Genomic DNA, 21,889 nt, shown 5'->3' with positions numbered 1-21,889 from the left:
CAGGGATTAATCTTTAAAAAACGTAAAAATTAAAAAATGTTTTTTGCAAAATGCCACTATAAATTAAACGAGCAAATGAAAATTGTCCCGTCTGCTTTATCGTATTCCACAAATCCCTACCTTATTGAACAATCGCAAAACGCCATCAAACACACAAAGACTCTCTGCTCTGGTCCTAACTCACCCAAAGGAGATTATCTCGACTTTACAAATTATTGCACGGCTAGCGATGCCAACCACACACACGCCCGCGACCATGTCCATGACACCCGCCAGCTGGTCTACATTTAATTAACCCACACGCACACACAGATGGGCTCGGCCCTACTATAGGGCTCTCTCTTGCAAGACCAGCTGTCTCCATTAATTAGTACTTGTCACCTCTTCATTGTGACTCCTTCCGCTTATCTGTTCGCTCCCATTGTTGTCCTATAAATTGGATTGCATTCAGATTTTCGTTACCCATCGATATGCTTCCTTGCCTTCCATTAATTATTCAACTGCCACGCCCTTCCCTTCGACTGTCTACTTTTTCTGGGGAAAATATTGTATCTACCATTTGCTCTCTTAGTTCCAACTTGGAGATTAAGAGAGCGTATTTTATTCTAACGCGTTCTTAAATTACTCCTTATATGGTTATTTTTATTGATTGAGTTTTAATGTCATTCGTTCTTCATAGCGACTTATCCTCAGTATATTCTTTGTAAACTAAGAATTATTTTAAGATGAAGCAATCGGTATTCGGCTAAAAAATGTTACTCAGGTACGGTTTCTAAAAAATAAAAATATTTAAAAAAACATTTGTTGCCATTCAATATGATGTAATAGGCTTTTAAGGTAATATCTGGGAGTATATTTTAAACAGACACAAAGAAAAGGGCCGAAAATGCGAATAATAAATGTTTACATTATGTACCTAAAGGTGACTTAAAAGAAATGTTTGTTTCTTTTATTTGTAAAAATATAAATTCCTGAATTATGTGATTTATTATATTACATTTCATTAAAAATGTCCTGTTTCAAGTCATATATCGTTAAATATATTCCATTGAATTAGTCGGAGGGAGGTTGTACAATGTCAAACTAGAGATGTATTGTTAGTTTAGACGATTAAATTGTATGATACTAATGGTATAATGGTAATACTAAAGACTGACGTGTTAATCTCTATAAACATATAAGTTTAGTTGTAAAAAAAGTGAATTTTGTTTCAGACAGAATCGACTTAGACAGAATCGACCACAAAGTTTTTTGTAATAATATTCACTTATAGCGATTCTGTGTTGTTGTATTGTTTTAACCTTTGGATTGCCGTTATCTCGAAACCTAATGAAATATAAACAACCACGTTATTACACATATTCATAATTGAGAATAGCCTTGACATTCTAAAATTCTGTTTTCATTTTGCTCTAAGTACGTATCAAAACGTTTCTTAAAATATTATTATACAGTTTAATATTTTTCTATTCGATAATTGTACGAACACCGAAATCTTAAATAAATTGTAAGGTTCCGATATCCAGGAAGAACCATGCCTTCATTAAAGATTGATTTGATCTAAGCGTCCATGTGTAACATGGGAACTTCCCGAGAATCGCTCTATGTAAAAGTTCATCACAGTAGATCCGATAGCCGGATCTAGTATGGGGCATACTGCTAATTCCAACAACTTGAACATATGTTTTATAGGGAGTTTGAGATTGCCAGAGCCATAAATTGATAAACACGGCTACCATTCTTCTGACATCATCATCATCATCATCATCATCATCTGACGTTTCCGTTATCACGGGTCGTCGTACACAGCCTCCTCCACTTTTGTCTGTCATTCCAGGTCTCCTCTTCCTCCACCTGCATTTTCTGTAGTCCCCTTCTCTCTATGTCTTTCCACACTTGGTCCTCCCATCTTCCTCTTGGTCTTCTTCCTCTTTCCTCCTTCTCCAGTGCTATTCTAGGCATTCTATTATCTCCCATCCTCTTCACATGCCCCATCCACTGTATTCTTCTTCTTTCCATCGCCTCTTGCAGTGAAACTACCTTCAATCTTTCTCTGGTTATTTCGTTCCTTATTCTATCTCTTCTTGTAGTCTTCTCTATCCCTCTTAAAAATCTCATTTCTGCAGCTTGCAATATGCTTAAATCATTTTTAGTCCACGTCCACGTCTCTGCTCCATATAATAAAATTGGTTGGAAATAAGATTTATACATCAATACTTTTGATTCTTTCCCAATGTTCCAACTCCACACAATCTTCTTCACCATATTGAAAAACTTTCCACTCTTCCATATTCTGTTTCCTATCTCTTCTCTTATTATGCCCCTATCTGTTATGATACTTCCTAAACGATGATTATGTGTGTTATGATTCTTCTAACACACAATTAAAATTCCAATCTCGTAGTCACGATTGTTATCGCGAGATAACCTAATCAAGCAATGTCGACCGTGGCTCCTACTTAGATGGGTGACCGCAGAGCGTCCTGCCCTTGCAGGTAGCCCGTATTCCCAGCCATTGGTGGTGGTTCGGAAGTCAATTTGATCCACAGCTTAAGTGTTAGAAAAAGCTCATTAGTCCTAATTTCGTCTGGTAAAATTCCTTCATGCCATTCCTTACGTAACATTTGTTTACAGAGATTGCACAACTAGGCAACACCGCAGTGATGAACCTGATTCTTTAAACGCTTTCTCTATTGTTATGCTGTCACTGTTTGCACCACTGTAATGTCTCCCATGGGAAAGAACTGGAGATAAAGTTAAAACGGCTCCATTTTATGTTTACTTGCATGGAAGTCATCCTTATCGCAAATTAGTCAGGACGGATCCGTGAATGAAGACGGCCACTGAACGGCAGAAAAACGGCGGCTTCAGAGGCCGGTGTTTGCCACCGATTTGCCGCGTTTCACAGGCCCATCCTCCGACAATGGGCTGCGGTCTCGCCGCGAGTCCAGAAAAACTCCTCCTTTACACATCAGAAACTCGCGGTAGCCATAAAACACGACGTTTTGTTTACACTTCATTGTTCTGTGCAGCGATTTCACGCGGACGGTTAGCTATAGCGGTTAAACTTGCATGTAAATCGCTCTTGATGCTCATAGCAGTCTTAAGATCTTCTTTACTGTTTATATTATGATCGCTGTATCCTGACCTGTTTGTCATATTAATTCGGGTTAGGCTCAAATGATTGTTCTGTTACATGGGAAAATGCCATTCCCAAACCGGGACTCGAACCCCAGTCCCTGGGATGACAAGCCGGGACGCATACGCACGATAACTTACGATCGAGTTAACTTGGAGCTTTGAAATTTGGACTGAATCTCCATCTCTACTACCTCTATATCTAAATTGAAAATGGTGAACATCGGTCATTTGGGAGTCACTTCCCAAGCTAGGGACTAACGTAACGCCTCCCACGCTGACACGAAGTCTGGCGTGCTTTAACCTCGTTCCATTGATTGTCAATACTCTACATCCTGTAGAACATAGATTTATCACGTGGCTCAGAAGCCGTTGAAAAGTGACGTAGAATCTTGTATGCCTGAAATGCTCTTAAAAATATAACTACCTGTGTATTACATACACACATTTACCTCTGACAGCAAGTTCTGCACATTTGCATGTTTCAAATGCTACCAAGAAACTATTTCGACTTTGAAGAAACAATAAATTTTAAAGCAAAGAAACTGACTTGATCTTTTCGTCATTTAAATGCACTTATCGCAGATTTTAGTCCAACATGGACATCTTATTTCGCAGATTAGGATTCATGTTTTTGTGAAATAATACTTATCGTTTTCTGAGATAGCCAAATGAAATTATTTACATGGAATAAGATCACAAAATTTCCATAGATTTGGGTGATTAACGGACCACGTGATGGGGTTCGTGTTAACCAATCAGTATTATGAGTTCCAGGGCCATGCTATCAACTCAGTCCTGCACTACTCCCCATTTCTATTAAGTACGAGTATGTTGTTAAAAATTAATATAAACGTCCCGTATTATTTTGCAGCAATGTTACCAAACGGATTAATTTATGCTTAGGTTTGTGACAGACAATAGTGACTTTACACGCTTTGTTGTCTGTATGTCTTCTACGGCGGATCAATGAATGTTGGTAACGCAACAATTGGTTTGTAAAGTTTTACCAAAAACGATACCTATCAAACCAAACGTCATGCTAATTCAATCCTAATCGCAATTTTGTATATAATTTAGATGTGTATATTAATTGCAATTGCACTAAATACTTCAGAAATCAAAAGATGTCTGCAAAAAAACAGGAGTAAAGAAACAATCTTATTAAATACAACAGTCATAGGTTTCAATTATAAAAATAAACAAAAATAAAATGTTTTGCGCATTCAGTTCTGTAAATTGTTTCGTTGTTATTTTAGAAAAACAGTAAGACTATAGGAAACTAGATACTGTTGACTGAGCGTTATCGAAGTTTATCACTCGAGGGCTGGAAAAGACTCTTTTACTCTGTCCGTACGATATCTCAAAAGCGAATTGACGTAAAGTTTTGAAAATTTGCTTGAAGGGTAATTTCTATATAAGCAACACTGAGTCCGATGATGGTGCAAATAAATCCTTAGCATTTGGCTAAGCCTTAGCGAAAATATTTATATTGGTCATATGGATAACTACTATGGTGCCGAGAAAATCTGGAATAAATAAATCTGTAAACAAACAGTATAAACAAACAACATCTAAAATGTGATATAAAAACACATTTAGCTTAATGAAATGAGCTATAAACTTGAACATTTGCTTGCAACGTCAGCAAAGCTTGTTTCGTTTATTGTTTATTGTACTCCCTTTTTGTTTTATAACATATTATAAAATAAAATGTTACAAGTCGACCGTTATAATTCAGAAACTGGAACTAATATCGAAACTTATAACTGACAATATAGCATCGGTCAATAGCATGTTCCGTATGAGGAAACTTAATGCATCTCTAAACGATCTTCCCAAAAGTTATGGCTTAAAAATCGGGTTTTAAACCGTAACTTCAAAATTGTCAAAAATCGATTTCACTATTAATATTCCTCATGCCTACATTTGTCACTCAGACAATTAGCCATCCACAAGATCTTAGTTTTTACAAACAATGTAATCTATAATTAAATAATTAACTAAATACTATCGTCAGTACTGAGTATAATCCTTGTGAAATTAACATCACAAACTAAACCAATGTTTTACTTTGAGAGCGAAATAATTGTTTTCCTTATGCGGTTGACTCTATTGTTATGAAATCCATTTACGATTTCTGGTTTGATAGGGTAGTAAAACAATTGCAGTAAATTATTTAATAGAAATTGTGAAAGTACTATTAAACCAATCATATTCTAAAATGCAGCAACTGGGGGTAGTACGGCTTTTTGTCATTCTAACATATCGGGGTTCTATGCCTCAGATTCAGAAGTTAAAAACGGTTTGGTGGAAACCCAAAATAGCCCAGAAACCACTACAGTTCTGACCAAACACTCAAAATCACAATTCCATAAAAAAACTTTAGCGAATAACTTTTGAATACCAAAATAGTAAAATTCATTACCTTGCAGTTTAATTATGCATCTATTTTTATCGTATTAATATTGTAATATTTTGTATCTAGATAATATTGAAAATCTTAGTGAATTAATGGAATAGGGGTGTATGTGCAAATTTGTAAATTTTATAAGAGCAACTGAATGTTTCTAGTATTTTTCATCTACTCTTTTATCGTATACTAATCAATAGTTGGAAGGGAAAAATTGTTAAAAATGAAAATTGCTTAAACGTCCCTATTTCATTATAGTCTTGATATCATTCTTAGGACAGAATATTTCATTCATTTTTTCAATTAGATTTCAGTCTTATTTTAGGGACTTTTTGGGTTTTTTAGTGTTTTATCCTTCAAAATTGCTAGATTGTCCGTAGCTGGGTAGGAGATAGAATACAAATTGCTTTCGGACAAACTGCATGTTAAACGTATTCTTCCTTTTTGCTTAGCAATAATTATTATAATTTAGGAGTTTGATTTTGGTGGTAAAACTTGGTTTGTAACTTATATTGTATGTGTATAATTAAGTATGTTATTAATATGTTAATTAGGAACATGTCTGATTAGTTTTTGAAACAGGCCGATTTATTGTAGTAACTAACAAGTTAAACAAATTTTGAGCGTAAAACACTCATATCTAACCATTTCATCCAATGAAAGTATAGAAGAACTGTCATAGTGGTGAGTATTTTATCACAGTCACAGCCACAGAGATTTCTCTAAGCACGAACGCGGCGAAAAGAACGGACCATTTGAAAGGGCAGTGGTGAATAATGGAATATAATGAGGTGGCATTATGTCCATCGCATTGGCAGAGCGCTCGCTCGACAAAAGCCGAACAATAAGGCCACTAGACAATATAAACATATTCAGCTCGGACAATGCGGGCATTAAATACGTGTATCGGAAACGGGCGAAAGTCGCGTCCACCGCTCATTCCGACCTTTTGTCTTCCCACTGTGTTACCGCTCCGTCCGTCTTGGGTCCGTATATAACGCGGCTTTGTCCCTGTTACGGCTGAGGTAAAAAGCCGCGAGAAGCCGAAAGCGAGCTTTCCAGCTTATTAACAAAGTTGGTTGCGCGGTGGCGCCGCGAGTTAATGAAAAGGTTCATTGTATTATCATCAAAGTGCGCGACTTGGCTTCACTTAGGAACTCGGCAGCTCGCTAGAGGATGTCTTGTCTCCTTGTACAGAGCTCTGTGCCGAGTTTTCCGGCGAGGCAGGACAACTTTCCGCCGCCACAAAGACAGTAATGACGCGTGTTAACTGCGGCAGAGTGCCAAGTTCGGTGCACGATTTCTCGTAAAGGACATCTTGATGAAAAACTAATGCAGAGTAAGGAGCTGATTAAAAACACTTGTTGGTGTTATTTCCGCGAATTAAATTTATTCATGATAAATAATGAAAGCGAGTGCAATAAAAATTAGCTCGCAAAGTGTAATAGCAATTTTAGACACCGATTTTAGATAGAAGTATTGAGCATCAAACTGATTAGATATAAAATAATTATAGAATAATCTACATTACTACACACTATGAACGTTTTTATTTTATTTCAAAATGAGAAGCGTCTCCCTTCCAATTTTAGACCAAACTATGACATAAAAGTTGTAAATTGGAACGCCAATATAAATTATATTTTAATTATTCTTTGTTTTTATAATCTTTAAAACAGCTATAAATAGAGAATTTTTTTTAAATTAAAGTTTTAAAGAAGCCTGGTAAATTTTTATAGCTGTAAGTATGGCACGCGTCTTATTACTATAATAGATGCACGATTAATAACAAATATCCTACATCAATTTAAATAAAACCCTGAAGTACAAAAGGAAACTTATTTGTGTACTAATACAATATACAAACCTTGAATATTTATGGTCGAAAGTAAAACAATCGCGCATAATGTCTTACCCTAAACATAATTTGTACCCTAAAACTATCCAAAAGATATTTTTACTAGTTTCAAAACTATGAACGTTTACAGAGCGTTTAAATTTATTCTAATCGCGTTACAAAGACTAAAATCCAACCATTTGAATTTAAGGAAATACACAAAACTGTTAAAAACAAGATAAGATAAGATTTCCCACAAAAGTAAAACTATAATACTCGGTAGAAGAAGAAAAATAATTTAGGGGGACCATATTTTTACTTTAAACTGAACTTAATCTATATATGAATGCATTTATCAGACGTTATATCTAAAATTTAATGTACACATGTAACAATGGTAAAACGTGTGTTCTGTTAATACTTATACAGAGTGTTCACAAAAGGGTATCACAAACCTGTGTGGGAGATAGTATTTATCATTTCAAACCAAAAATGTCATATTAACATAGGTCGAGAAATCTCTCGTTAGGCGCTAGACGCCATTTTTGATTGTTTATAAAACAATTATTATTTTTGAAATTAGTTAAATTAAAGAAGCCAAATTTTGCACATATGTTTAAACACATAATAGGGCAATAAATAGAATTAATTACAACAAAATAATTGATTAAAAATACTTAAAATCAAATAACAGTAAAACCATTATAGTTATAATATAGAATAAACACCAAATATTTTAATTGTCTTAATACAATTTCTTAAAATAGAAAAACTAAAGCATTGTCATAAAGATTAAATTCCCATAGGGGTTGAAAAGGGTTGCTACCCCTAGAAGAACTATATTTTGTATTTCAACTTCTCGGTGTCCTATAAATATAACAAACACTAATATGGTACTGATTACATATACATATATATATATATATATATATATATATATATATATATATATATATTACAATGTATATAAATATTTGTATATTTGTATTGAACTATATATGTATATATTTTCTATGGGAGTAACTTAGACCGAAAGAAAATTACAAGGGCGGAAAGTAGACACTTTGAATAAAGTAGACTTCCTAGACCATGTATGTATATACATATATTATTTTTTGATCGTGGAAACAAGGTAAATACTATGGCGCGTGAAATATAATTTATTCGAACCAAAAATGATTTTTTACGAGCTAAACTTTAAATAACAACCAGTGGAAATTTTCTTTAATGTTTAAGCCCTTAACAATGAAATATGAAATAACACGTTTCTTAAACACGTTTATTTATTGAGTCAACGATAAACCATTTCGTACATATCATGTATATCTGTTAAAAGATGGCATGCCAGACATTAACAAATCTAAATAAATATCGCCAACACTTAAATGTAGATAATAGAAAACAATGTTATAAAATAACTAAACTTTAACATAATACACATATAAATAAACACCCACATCAAAATAAATATCAAAATCAATCAATTATAAATAATGTGAAAAATATTAAATATCAGCCGAAGTTTAATTTACCACCTAATAAATAACTAAAAAAATGTTCTACTACAAATTCAAATTTTAAAAACGCTTTCAGGACAAACAATTTCAATTTTAAAAATTTTTACGGACTTCTATTCCTCTTCCCAGATCTACAATAATTCTATTGTTATTGAAATTATTGAAGCTATTCATTTAAATATGGCATGTTGTAGAGATATGTGTATATTTAATTGATAAAACCTATGTCACTCTCCGACTTCTTGGTCCCAAAACATTGCTTTTTTAACTTTAATTCCAATCCATTGAAAAAGGATATGACTATAACGTGCCTGTTATTCAGCAGGAAATCGCGTACAAAGCTGCGGGTAACTTCTAGTTAAATCTGTATAATCAAACTCAGTACAATCAAATTAGATTATAACATGTAACATAGAAACAATATAGTCTAAGAAAACGAGCTAAAGGATAGTATTTTGCTTGCAGCCTCAGTGAAGCCTGTTGCGCGACTCATGGTGTGGCATGATCCTACATTTAATAGTTATATAGCGACTTAGAAATTTTAACAGATTTCTAAAATAAGAGTTGTACTTTGAGATTTGTAAAAGAACAAAGATAAATTTTGTTTACGTAAATAACAAAAGTCCCATTCATCGCTCTCCAACAGTGCACCCCGTAGTCAAACTCGTAGTGGCAAGTCCTTCAGTCAGCTCGAAAAGTTTTCATTACTTCTTATAACATTGTTTATGACAGTTCTGCATAGAATCCGCTATTTTATGTCGAAGAGGACATTATTATAAATTTAATTTGAAACGAAGGGTATACTTTTCAAATCTATGATTAACGTTTCAAGTATCTTTTTGCCTGGCAAACACTTACCTTAAAAAGTGTTTAAAACATTCTTCAGGTGAATTATTATATAATTGATCTGTATATTAAATTGATAAGCAGGATTTCGTAAACTTAAATCTCACCAATTATGGAACTGAACGTTTTAGATGTATAGCAGGAATGCCCAAATGCTTAGATTTAGGGGTTACCGAAAACTGCCTTTTGTATTTTTATTTATATAACATTGCATCTTATGAGCTCTCTAGGTGACAACAAAATTATGTTTTTAAAGAAAACATGTAACAGAGCCGCCACATTAAAATAAATAAACAATGACACTGTACGATAGGCAACTAGAAATACTTTGGACTTTTAAACATTATGTACTAAAATATGGGTGATAATAGAGGTTAAAGCACATTAAATTACGCAGATTAACAGAAAGCGAAATAGAAGCAACAAGTTAGAGGAATGTGGAGAATAAAGTAGTCGTTTCAAACTAAAATTCATAAAACATAATATTAAACAATCGGATTTGTGTGGGGATGCAGATATCCAACGTTTATGGACGAATTTTTAACACAATATTTCGAATCGTTGACACTACGAGTTTTAAATTTTTCAGCTAGGGATGACGTCCCTTTTGGGAGACCCTGTTACGCGACTTGTGTGGCGAGACAATCCTGTGAAAAGACGATGAAACCGCGTCTAACCAGTTACTAACTCTGCTATGCTTGAAAAGGAACACAGAAAAGTATGTCTGCTGATGCTTCAGTTGGAGGTCATGGAGCTTGATGCAGTGAATTGAACAGCCAGGTGGGGTTTGATGAACCAATGATACATTGATACAATGATACAACAAATGATACAACAAATATACAATGATACAATGATACAACAAATGATACAACTTTCCAATGATACAACAAATCCAAGAAATGCTTAGTTTTCGGACGATGAACTGTTTACATTGGTGACTTTCGGGTAACTTTCTGTGTCGATCTACGGAATATACGATATTGGTATTTCTTAATTTCATGGAAAATTAGAATCTGCGATTACATAATGCAGTTAGCTCTTAACTTTATCGATCCATTTTATGGGACCTATCCACAAAAAACTTTAAATTAATTTGTCATAATGTAGCATAAATAATGAGGTACGGTCGGTTTACTCCCTGGATGCTACAAACAAAGGTCTTAATAATCGAACTAAATTAATTATAGATCATGGTCAATTAGTTACAATTGTATAGTCATTACCGAAATTTAAATATAATCTATACTATCCTAGTAACTTTCATGTATTTTTAATAAAATCTAATTATTAGGCTGATGCTAAATAAGAAGGTTTACAAATCCATCTCATGATTTTCCAAGTTTTTTTTTTTTGGGGGGGGGGGTTCACTAAATTGACGAATACACGGAAATAAATTATACGGAGTGAAAATTACTGCTATTTACCTTAAATTAATTTTATTTTGAATATGTAATCCAACAAACATAGAAGGTACTGTACATTCTCAGCCAATACCACAAGCATGTATCCTGTTTATAAGTGTCATTTATAAATTACATCTCAAAGGCCACAAAGTTAAATAAGTCATTGTAAGCAGGACTCATTAAGACCTCCGAAGAAGGAAACAGCAAGTACAGAGTCCGACCGGGCTGCACACTGTACTTGTATGCAATGTCGGCCCAACTCTTGCGCTCCATTATGATGTTAAACGGCGCGATTCAAGAAGACCCGGAATACGGTCTATTCACTGTACAATCCATTCTTGCGCTGAATAACTCGTCACTATTCACAGACACTGTGCTATTCACAATTAAGCCTATTCAAGGACCAGACTGGCGCTATGCTCCTCCTCACCGCAATTGTCAGAATAGTTTAAGGGGTCGGGTTCACCCATTGCCCCCCCCCTTCCACTCACAATTCCCGCCCCCCCTCTCCGGGATCACCTGCTCTGCTCAGTGATTCAAGAAATGTTAATTGGCCATTAACCGCTATAGTTTTACTATGGAGAAACATGATTGAGTCCGCCATTATGTGGACGAATAGGAAAGACGGCTTGACTTCAGACCAATTTCAAATATTAACCTCTTACTAATAAAATTAGTAAAACTCAATAATACAATTATAAAGTTTAGATTACAAGTAACTGAGGATTAATACCCCCTCCCATAAAGTTTGGCATGCAGGAATTGATTTATTTACTCATTATTGTGCTTCAAGATGTGTTGAAAATCTACTGTTGGTTTATTTACGTCCAATAATGCTAATTTCTTAAACATTTTATCTCTTTCCAACGAATGAGAATCATACGGCAGTTCTAGCATTAGGTCCATTAAAATATTTTGATATATTTTGTATATCCATATACATCCATTCATAATATAGATACGCTTGTGAATTTACAAGTCTTTATAATAAAATCAGATATGTATACTTTTTACGTCTTAAAAAATATATTGCTAAAGAACATTATATAATTTCAATAATTTTTAACAATATTGTTTGTCGGAATCCTTCAATTGTGTCGGTCTTAAAGAATATACTTATAATCAGTAGCAGATTAACCAATAAACGTATAATTATTTTTATCCTAAACGATAATCTTACATAAAAACGTTTACGTTTATCAAATAGTCTTACAGTATTGTTAAATATTTTTATGTGTTAATAAACAGCACAGTTGTAGAATAAAACTTTGTAAGCAGTACATTTAAAGATAATATTTAAAGATAATAAAGATAATGCTATAAATGACCCTTTCTCTGTCTCCATATTAATATTCATATTATATGTATATGTAAATCTTAGCTGAGTTATATTTAGTATGTACTCAAAAATAGAAAAAATGCAAAAATAATTGTATGTCATTTTATTGCATTGTTTTTTCTTAGATACTGTAAAGTAGTCATATTTATTATTCACTGTGTATCTAACTTGTGTCACATGTTTTCACACAATAATGAATTATAAAACTGACATTACCTACTGACACTGTACTATTTTTTATTAAAGAGGAGAGTCCGATTCTTTTTATAGCCTTATTCTGCTCGTCCTTACAGTAAAACATGTGCAATCATCTTATCAAACAGCACCGTACTGATAAGATAAAAAGTGTAACGGTCACAAAGAAGAGTCGAACCTGTGCTATCTCTAACTAAATAACTATAATTAGGCAAAAACAAATGCTTAACATTTCTTTTTTTAAATATAAGCAATGGAATTATGTATATTTCTCATATTTTGTATGTATAATTATTTATTTGGAGTAATATGCTCTGTTTTTAAGCAACGGCCATGTCAAACGTGAAATCACTTTAAAATATTGTAGTAGAAAAAGCAAACTACGTGAAATATACAGTTTAAGAATTGTAAAAATAATTTGTAAGTGCAATTAAGTCTAAAAAAAAACTAAATTTTAAATGCAATACATACACGATGCAGCCCCTAGTTTTTACTTTTATAAAAACATTTTTCTCCGTGAAAAAGACTGAAATGTTGTCTAATTATTTAAAACCCTATTTGGTATTTTATCTAAACTCAGAAGAATTAAACACTCCAGTCTCAACTTGGTTGTCCTCAATGTTTATGTTCCCTGAAACGAGCACTTATGTATACTCTTTCCACATCCACAGAATATTATATAAGAACATATTTTCAATTGCCAATAGAATAACCATTACCTCTTTGATATAGTACTGTTAAACATTACTGTTAACCTCAAACAGTTCACGTCAATTTGTACGTAATACGCAAAGGCATACATAAATGTGTTCTTGATAAAATATATTTTAAATTTACATCCAGATTTAATACACTTAAATTACATGAAACAATCCCGAGTATGTGTTTAATTTTAGCATAACCACTTGTATATTATATTACCTCACTTAATCTACACTAATGAACGCGTGTAACTCGAGTTTCTCCAGTTGGTAGTAAGATATTGGCTTAACGATATTATTATTTAACATTGCATTTACAATAAATTAATTCCTTGTTTGCTTGTTTCAGTGACAGAAAACCACGTTCCTCATGTCTTCACTTTTAACATGCCTAAAATACTGATAAACTATTTCAATAAAGTTACTTACCTTCAACTACAATCCAAGCTGAGCGTGTATAAATAATCCAGGTAAACAAAACACAAAGCAATCTCCCACATGGTTTCACTTCACTCAATTCCTCACTTGTAAATATTTATGGAACACAAAAAACATAAATGAAATGAACACAAAAAACACAATTCAATTTTCATTTTAATCCAGTTCGGCTTTTTGGAAAATTATCACAAACATTTTGAAAACAAAACTTTGTTGAAAACTTCAAATGTATCCAAAGTTTACAAACGTATCACAAATAATAATATGTTTGATTTACTAAACTAAATGTTACAGTAACTGAACATAACCTAAAAATGAGTGATAACTGAACACTTATCACAACGGTGAGGTACAGGGCGACACAACAGCTGACACAGCCAACGCGGCGGCTCTAAACCGACTGTCAAGAGATTGTCAGATCTCCCGCCAACCCCCTCCTACCGCCTCCTGCCCCTCCCACCGCATCAAGTCGCGCTGTACTGGTCACTCCACAACGAAACTTCGAAAGTTTCAATAATATTTACGTTTACGTTGGCCCAACAATATTTTCTAAACAGGCCACCATTAGTAAACGACAAATTAACTGTCAAACTCTGAGACTCGAAAGTCCCCCGTCAGTCAGACTCACTAAAGAACGATCATTGTTGTATTCGTAGAAAAGGAAACTGTTGTTTATATTGTTTCAACCAGGGACTTCGAAGTAGGATGAAAACAGAACAGTTAATAAATATCATACAGATGAATTTTTTGTTTGTCAATCACAGTAGTTATTTTGAAATAATCATGATTCGAAACTGCATGACGGAAATGTATGTTGGGTCAAAGGGCCGAACAGATTGTAAGGACAAACAGCTGATAGAACTTCAACAGGGTTCCACTCCAGCAATGAGTGTTGAGAAACGAAATGGTGATCGCAATTTCGACAAGAAAAACAAAACTCAAATGAAATAACAGTGATAGTGAAAATAAGCTCAGATTAATTCAGTATAATTGTAAAACAGCAGAGAGCAAACTAGACGAAAGTTCAGAGAAAGTAGCTTTTTTGGGATTCTTTAATATCTAGTTACGTCAGAGAGCTATTTATAGATAAATTACAGTATGAATCATAAGTCGGTATTGATTAGAGTGTTGTATTTTACGAGTATATTAATGATTGTGAATAAAATAAAATACCTACGCCTTTGTGATCAGTAATTAGATTATGTTCAAGACCCTATACCGCATTAATGTGAACAATAATCACAACCAAAATGTTGTTTGTAGTATTACAAAACTCGCAAATCTTTATTAGTACCTACACCGTAATCCTAATTAGGATAGCTCAGTGATTGACAAAGTACTATCAATGGTACGACAACTATACTGTATATGCTATTACTACCATCACTAATTATTACAAGTATTCGCATCCTGCCTGTAAATGGCTGAGCGTTATATCGGATTCGTTGCTTGGTCTATGGTTAGATGTCTTTAACCATACTTGAATTCAGCAACAGCCAGGAAGAAATTCACACCTCATCAAACCATATCATTTCGCAGCACCAGCCCCAAAATCTCAAACAACAAATTTGTCGGTGACATGCTAACTCCAAGCTTACCTTAGGTCAGTCATTGGGGGAAACCCCAAATTCACACCCCATCCCAATTTATTGTACAACCCAGACCTTGAAGTTCAGGATCATCACAGGCGAAATGTTCCTGAACTGACTCACATTTGTCATAGCAAGAAGTCTTTATCCCTGCAACGCTTTTGTACTCCAACATAAAGTCGATGGGTACTTCAATTCTTAATTCACCGACAACGTGAATTTACACGGACAATATCACGGACAATATGAATACTTAATTCACAGCTTACTGTACTAATAGGCCTGGTAGCTGGAGATTGCTACACGGTCTAAGGCGTTAGACTTTAGATATTAGAGAAAGCGCACGTTAAAATCCTGTTTTTTACCATAGAACTTCTTATCAGTACTGTCAAACTTTGTACAGTACCAATTCCTCCACTTATTCAGTTTGATAAAGGTAAGTGACCCATGAGGACTGACAAAATTAAGCTAAATAGGATTGGGCAATCTTTAAAACTCTTTACGGAACTCTCAACTGCAAAAATCACTGTTTTGAGACTCATGATGCTTGAGTAACACGAGTGTCGAGTATTTTTATGTGGACGAAGTCATGTTGCGTAGAATACCACATCAACACTTACTGACCCATGTTAGGGATAATTACACCGAATAATAAGTAGAAAGACTGGACTATTCATTTTTAACCCAATTAGTTTAAATAGTTAAAACCATTTGATAGTTGCAATTTTTACGGTCAAAAATTAATCTTTCTCAAATCAGCGGATGTGTCATATGTCTATTACTATATTACATATTTACCACATTTCAGTACCTTTCATTTGATATTAAAATTCTCTATGCTTTCAATTTATCTTTGAACTCTACTTTCAAAAGTTATATAAATATAGTTATATAAATATAACGTAATTACCACTCATGTTACCATATATCTTACCAAATGGTTTCAACTAAGTAAGAAGAGTGAATACATGTAGTTTGTACATACATTAGCCTAAACTTCAATTAATTTAAATTAAAAGCTACTATTTTTGTTAGGCTTTAATGCGTTTTTGTTAATAAATTTGCGTAATTACATCTGAAGGTTAACTAGGTAGTTTCTTTTCATTTCCCGAAGAAGGGCACCGGTTTCAAATATTTTCAATCTGACTTTGTTTGCGAACATTGTATTTTATATTGATTTCGTAAATGTTTGTTGACCTTACCAAGAATCAATTTTCTTTTTCAAGTCGGTTTATTTCCTATTATTTTACCGAGACTTAAAGTTACGTTTGCTTGAATATTTCTTTCTCTAGAAAACTAATTTTAAAATACAGTGTTACTAACTAAATTACGCTGTTTTATTTCTTTATATTTGACACTGCCACTTATATTATGCGGTTACTACGTCCATAAGGTTCCAGAGTACTGCGGCATAATATACTAGACATAACAGAATCATTATCTTAGAGACAACTGTATACCTGCTTACTTACTCATTCTTACCTGTTCCTATGAAATATGTAAATGTCAAGCAAGAAGCTGGCCCTGGGATTTGTTCGAACCCATAAGCGACTCCTGCTTCTGCAATTTCCTCATGGTAAATTTTTCAAAAGTTGATATTGGTGACTAAGTTAAGGCTCAATGGAGTGAATCCCAAAAAGAAAAAACCCACCTTATTTTCGTTTTGTTATTTTTGTTACGATTTACAAGCAATGTAGAGTTTAACGATTTAAATTGCAAGATACGTACAGTTTTAATCAGAATTACGCACTTGCCGTGATAAAACACAAAAATCTAAACTCGCTGATCAAATTTGGAAATTGTCAAGGACGACGAGACTGCAAGATGCGGTTGCTTGATGTTCCGGAAGAACAAATGACGCTTACCCTGATAGCTTATCAGTGTGGCAGAGTTGCCGGGGTGAAGTGAGGGTGAAGATGTAGTAGTCCCGGTGTACTCTCTTTTAGCTACGCATCCAAATTTCGCCTCTTACTTTCGTCTTAGTGAGCATTCTTCATGCAATTTCTTATTTCATTACGTATGACTAAATAACGGCATGATTTTTAAAGCATTTGCTACTGTTGTATTTACAAAACGGAAACACAAGTTTTTCTAGGCATATATGATCTCTCATCAGGTAGTGCGTAATGTAACAGATATGGTTTCAAAGAAAGAATATGAGTTGAAAAAGAGCTGTGAAAATACAAGAGTTAGTAACAAAATTCATATTTTATGTCAAAATCACTCGTTAATTAATGGCAGTGATATTCTAGTTGGTCAACGAGTGTGACTAGTCAGTTATTTCCTTCACTTTGACAAATTTCACAAAGTAACTGTAGCCTATACTTTTCGAAAAATTGCTTTAAATACTTTTAATGTTCATGTTATTTAATGCACAATCTATATAGGTCAAGATAAGAAAACCACACTTCATGAAATACAAAATATATGATAATTATCAAAGACAAAGTTGTATTTCTTTATTTGCAGTTGAATATTGGCTTAAAAATTAACCTATGAAATCAGAAATGTATTGAAAGCTCACTTTATCCCTCTGTGTTTAATGGACAATAGTATTTATTGGTGACATCTACCCAAACATCTATATAGACACGGTGACCCAAATAGATGAGTCACAGGTAGGTTTTTGGATTTTTGTGAGGATGAGGGGGGGGGGGGGGTAGTAGCACGTGACTAAAATAATTCCCGTGGCTCTCGACTCTCAACAAAATGTGAGTGAAAGAGTGACGGTGTTTATTGAGTGAGACAGCCACCCCTCCTCCCCACCTTACCCCTCTCCCCGCTACATTATCGCGATTGTATTGTAACACTGTGCTATTGATGATGCCTAGCGTTCCAAAAGCTTTTCTATATCGAGGACAATACAGTCAGGATCGGGACGAGATTAAGCATTGAATAGCGCTATTGTGATGATTCAAGAACGCACCCCCGCTCACCCCCGCCATCCGCCACGCCGCCACCCCTTTCTTATCTAGTTGGCTGGCACAATGGCACGACGCGGCGAGGCCATCAGATCAGCCATCAGGTGCATGCTGCCATGCTGGTCTACCCTTAGTTCACTTCCTCACCCAAAACTGACTCTTACTTCCGTACTTGCTGTTGTGTCCATTGTCATATTCTAATGTCTTAATAAATCCTACCAAAGCGTATAATTCCAGAAAGTGGAGTTTTGTTTTCGTTTATATGAACAATTTTTATTTTCTTAATTACCAAATAATTTACTTAAACTTTAGTTAATTAACAAATAATGACTTTGATGAATAATTAGTACTTAAATTAAAGTGTTTTATGGTGGATTTATTATTTCACTCAAAACAAATCGACGTGTGCATCCCAACTGTTTAATTTTTTTTAAGAAGAGAAATAGAGAGGAAAATACTATTTCCACTCTATTTCTATAATAGTATTTATATAATAGTCACCTAAAGCGTATGAAAACTTCCATTGCTAGCGAGTATCTTGCTTCTTGTTTCTGCAACACGGTTCAACTTTGGTTATCATTAATCTATGGAAATACTGCACCTTTCTTAGCTGCTACATACACACGGAATGTTCAGAGATTCTTCGTCGTCATGCCATTCTGATTGCTTTCCTAGGTATCATAGATATGATATATCGCAAACTTAAACAATTGATCAAGACCTTGACGCGAAAATTACACCCACTTGAAAGGGCCATTCATCCCGGTTATGAGCCTAAGTACTCAGTTGTCTACATCGGGATGTTGGTTGGTTTCATACCAGTGAAGATTGCCAGATAGAGTAACAATGTATCTGCCACTATGAGACTGGGAGTCATAATGTTTTTTATTCCTCTCTCCTCTCCTGTACCCTTGTATGGAGGGAAGAAGTATCTTGGATTGGGTTGAACCATGAGGCTAAAGAAAGATTGAACTTTTCGAGGTAGATATTATACTATCAGGCATTCCTGATAAAATTAGGTGTTTGGTTCTCCAAGTAAGGAGTAGAATTAAAATCGGAAAGAAGATACGGTTGAAATAGCCATGCCCTTCCAACCAAGCGACTCTTGGCATCTTAGTTTCCAAAGGCGGTGGATAACAATAAACCCACCAGTTTATATCTCCCATCTGGAGGTTTCTTTCAATATCTCTCCCTTTCCTGGCTTCACAGGTGTTCCGCTGGTTTGATTCTCAGACTAACAGCCCAAATCTACTCTCCGTCGGACCCACTGAAATCGGAGGAAAACTATTAATTTGTTGACATTTATACGATTCGTCTGGCCTCCCCTCTGGTATCTAGGAGTAGCAAACAATTCACTACCGATATTACGTTTGCGTGTATTGTTATTAAATTTATTACCGTTAACTATAAATAATATTTTTAAATTGCGCAATCATTAAATAAACGTGTCCCAGATATTTTATCCTTCAGCCGAGATAAACTGCGTCGACGAGTAAGCAGCATCAGCTCGTCAGGGTAGTTTATTCCTGTCTTCCTGTCAGATAGCGGCGCAGTGTGTTTCTGTCTGCACTGTTGCCTAACAATGTTCTCAATTCGCTTACACCAAACCGCAAAGTTGAAAGATTTCAGCCAATTAGAAAACATTCCTTCGGTGATAACCTTACTTTACATTTTCTACAGAGCCTTTTTAAGACATTTTATAATCGTAATCAGACTCTAGTGACTAATACCACTTTAACAGAATACAGTTTATGATTAGTTAATTAGTTACGGACACAATTTAAATTTATAAGTGTCATTAAGACTTGTAATTTAGAACAGCCAACAAAATTTGCTAGTATTCCACTATATCCCGTACATGATAGTACTAAGTCAGGCGTCGGATTCTGCTGTTACCAGTGTTGGAAAGAAGCTACTGTTTTATCTATTCTTTTATTTACTAGTTAACCTCTGAGTTGTTCTCAAACGGCATAAAAACAAAACTTATTCAATAATTACAATTACATTACAATAATCTAATTTGTAAGTTGATATTACAAGCATATAAGTATAATAAGTCAAAACTAAGTAAATAAAATGCCAATTAAGTAATGTATTTCTTTCCTTTTTTGTTCCTTACAATTGTAGGCCTATCTCTGAGATTTCTCGAATTTTACGCTCTTTAATGTATAAAATATAGAACACTCTTTTATTGATACTAGTTAATATTTAGTATGTCTTAATTTCATGCAATGTTCGCAATTTTTGTAAAAAAAAAATATATTCAATAATGTATATGCCATGTATATTATGTGATTGTATTGATAGAGATTTTGAATTAGCTATCATGTATGTTTACGACAGTAATAACAAAAAAAATTTATTATTGGTCTATACAGGTCCCAAAATAGAAATATCAATACATTCTTTATAGAATGTAAAAGCTTTTAAATAAAATAATGTTAAAAGAAAACTAGGCTTAATTATGATTGTGGACTTTAAGTTTTATACATCGATAAGATTAAAACTAGACAATTTAAAAATGTATTAGAAATCTTTAAACAAAATGGTCTGTATATATTCACTGACTCGTGTAACATGCCGTACACTGTCATTACTAACGTTGTATCGAATTTAACTAATACCGATGTTTCTGTTTTAATTACTGCACCTTTCGTGATCATGACGCTCAATCAGTAATTATACATGAGTGGGGTCTGAAAGTAAAACACCCAGATGTAAAAACTGTTAGGCAACTGAGACAACAAAATCTTGTTCATTTCAATTGTCGTCTTTAAAAACAAAATTGGGATTTCCTAGATTGCACACATGACAGACCAAAAATACAGATTATTTATTGAATGTTTTCAAAATCATTTAAATATTTGTTGCCCTTTAAACACGTTGCAAAAAACTAAACTTCTGTAAAAAACTTGTGGACAGCAAAAGGTATTTTAATTTCACGAAAGTATTTGAAAGTTATATAATATACATGCTATGCTTTCAAATAGTCTTGAAGTAAATAGTTACTATACAAATTATAAATTGATATATAGTCGCGTCATTCGAGCATTAATATTGTAAAATGTGAATAAAAGAACTTTGTGCAACAGGCGATATATCGAAAACGGCATTTTTCTAAAAATAAATAAACAGGAGAAAACTTATACATTTAAATAAATGGAAAAGTAGTTAAAAACTTCACAGAAATTTCAAATGCTTTTAAAAGTTTTTTTTCTAATGTTGTCATTGAGATCTCATTTTAAGAAACATTCTAACATTTATATTTGCCTTTTATCATCCATTGCGTTGTCACTCACCTCTCCAAACGAATTGAATTTTGTTGTAAATACATTCAAATCAAAATAATTTTCAAGACTTTCTGGGGATTTCTATTTAGTTGGGCAAACAGTGTTCATCTAATATTTTTAATCCTTTGTCAAAATTAATCAATTCTTCATTTGAAACAGTAGTTTTTTTTCGAATTTGCTTAAGTATGCTAGATTTGTACCTGTATATAAAAATACCCAAATGCTACAAGAAACTAAAGACCTGTTTCTTTATTACTTG

At 33.8% G+C, this 21,889-nt stretch overlaps 1 long non-coding RNA gene across 1 annotated transcript in view; it reads right to left on the bottom strand.

Annotated features, from left to right (window-relative positions):
- Positions 1-14,217, bottom strand: part of LOC124365088 — a 317,158-nt gene extending 302,941 nt beyond the window's left edge. Inside the window, exon 1 of the long non-coding RNA XR_006922701.1 lies at positions 13,822-14,217. This is a non-coding gene — a long non-coding RNA (uncharacterized LOC124365088). The remainder of the gene's footprint in view (positions 1-13,821) is intronic.
- Positions 14,218-21,889: the final 7,672 nt, after the last annotated feature.

Source organism: Homalodisca vitripennis, chromosome 6 (genome assembly GCF_021130785.1).
Source record: "Homalodisca vitripennis isolate AUS2020 chromosome 6, UT_GWSS_2.1, whole genome shotgun sequence".
Lineage (NCBI taxonomy): Eukaryota > Metazoa > Arthropoda > Insecta > Hemiptera > Cicadellidae > Homalodisca > Homalodisca vitripennis.
The sequence above is the reverse complement of the archived record's forward strand: the minus strand, read 5'-3'. Positions and strand labels throughout refer to the sequence as shown.